Below are 2,502 nucleotides of genomic sequence, written 5' to 3'. Positions count from 1 at the left end.
GACGGTTTTGGCTCTCGGCATTGAAAGTCGGAGGTGATGCCCATTGTCATTACCGCCGGTTTCGTAACCGGTGGTGATGAAAAGTTATCACCACCGGTTCATGTTACCAGCCGGTGGTGATAGGGTTTTTTAGAAATTCCAAAATCGAGCAAAAAAATAGCAATTTTTTTTTTATGAAAAGTCTCGCGATTTTTCGCGTGGTGATGGGATTTGAACCTGAGACCTGTGCCCTCACGCGCAGCTACTCTAACCAATCCGCCCGTACTTGTGTCCATATAACATGTATATTCCTTTATTAGTACTAACTTCTCAGGATTTTAAAAAGAATATTTACAACCCTAAACGACTTCAGATAAAAAAGTCATCAACTACAAAGTTGTTGTTCTGATCAACATCTATATCTTTGATGTTGGTTGTTTCGCCATCCAAGGTCGTTTGACAAATTTGAATTTCAAATCGTCAAAACTTCAGCCATACTGTTGGGACATCAAATGATTTTAAATAAAAAAGTCATCAACTACAAAGTTGTAGTTCTCATCAAGATCTACAACTTTGGTTTTGATCGATTTTCCATCCGAGGTCATTTGCAAAATTTGAATTTTAAAATTTTAGAACTTCAGATAAAATTTAAATAGACTACAAGATTTCTAATTAAAAAGTTGTTAATTACAAAGTTGTAGATCACAGCGAGATCTACAACTTTTCTTTTGATCATTTTTTCCTCTGAGGTTATTTGTATAATTCGAAAAATTGAATTTAAAATATAAGAGCTTCAAACAAAATTCCGGGACTATAAACAATTTCAAATAAAAAAACATCAACTACAAAGTTGTAGATATAAAGTTTATTTTCATCCGACTTTGTTTGAGAAAGTTATGAATTTAATGTGCCACGGCATAAATCATCACTGACGGTTGGTACCACAGACCGGCGGTAAAAATGGGTCAACCATCACTACCCGTTGGTAACACAAACCGACTGTAATGATAGGCTATCACCGCGGTGATAATCGTCTAAATTTTCACCAATGGTTCGTAACACGAACCGGCGGTGCCGCCGGTTTTTAGTAAACCACGGTGAAAGTGGTGGCGGTGATTACCAGCTAAGTAGTAGTGCTCACTGCATGGTTGACGGCTGTTGCGCCGTGCCCCACCGCCCCGTGCCTCATCGATGGCCGCGCCGCGTGCCCGTTCCAGTCACCGATGCCGCTCGAACCCTCACCGTCCATTTGTCCATCTCCCATCGCCGTCATGCATGCCGCTGACCCCGCCATGACAGTTGGAGCGCATGTGCTATGGCGCCTTAGGTCTTCTTCGGCCAAGCCAAGGGCACCCACGAGCATGGAGCGGTGCTGGTGGTGCTCGCGCACCGCCGCTCGCCACCGGCTCCAACCCCGATGGCTGGAATCAACCGACCTGACCTTCTCCTCCCCTATGTTGCATATGTAGTTTCAAGTGTTTCAAGTGTTTTATATGTATGTTGCAATTATTTCATCTTGATGTTGTAAAGTAGATCGAGGGATGTTGCATATGTTGCAAGTGTTTCGGAGGTTTGTTGCGAGTGTTTGTTCAAAATATTTTATCTATTTCCATACATATGTTGCAATCGTTTTTTATCTGTATGTTGCAACAATATGTTCACTAGTACAGAAAACATTTTTAGAGACGGTAAAAAATGATCTTCAGAGACGGTTTTAAAACCTCTACTATGCGAGCGATTGTAAAAATAAATGATTTTCAGAGGCAATTTTAAAACCGCATCTAAAAATAGATTTTCACATGCGGTTGACTTAAGACAACCGCTCTTAAAAGTTGATTTTCAGAGACAGTTGACTTTTTAATTTTTTTTAAAAAAATCATTTAGAGTCTAATAAAAATAAAAAACAAATATTTCTAATGTAGCCCGAGGGGCTGAGGACCGGCTACAACTCACAAAATTTATTTTTTTACTTGTTGACATCGGGATTCGAACCCACAACCTCTCCCTCGCGCGATCACTCCCCAGCCACCGCACCACACAGTCACGTATGTCTTTCTATGATACTATCTATTTGTACTAATATGTATGAATCTTGTAATCAATATTTTAACTCATAAGCAATCTTAAATGAGAAAATCTTCATCTATAAAGTTTTAGATCTCATCGAGCACTACAACATATAGAACATTTCTCCATCCAAGGTCATTTGAAAAATTCAAAAATTTGAAATTCAAAATCTGAGACTTAATTTATATATTTGGATTCCTAAATAATATCAAACAAAAATTTTATCAACTAAAAAGTTTTAGATCTCGTCGAGCTCTACAATTTTGATATAAATTTTGTCTTCATCCGACTTCATTTAAAAAAGATATGAATTTATTTGTGCTGCAGCTATTTTTAAGAACGGTTGACTTAGTCAACCGCCTCTGAAAACGATTTTTAGAGACGGTTCTCTCACATATTTTCAGAGACAATTGACATAAGCAATCATCCTTGAAAATAGCATTTTCAGAGGCGGTT

Source organism: Miscanthus floridulus, chromosome 5, assembly GCF_019320115.1.
Source record: "Miscanthus floridulus cultivar M001 chromosome 5, ASM1932011v1, whole genome shotgun sequence".
Taxonomy (NCBI): Eukaryota; Viridiplantae; Streptophyta; class Magnoliopsida; order Poales; family Poaceae; genus Miscanthus; species Miscanthus floridulus.
This window is presented reverse-complemented; position numbering follows the sequence as displayed.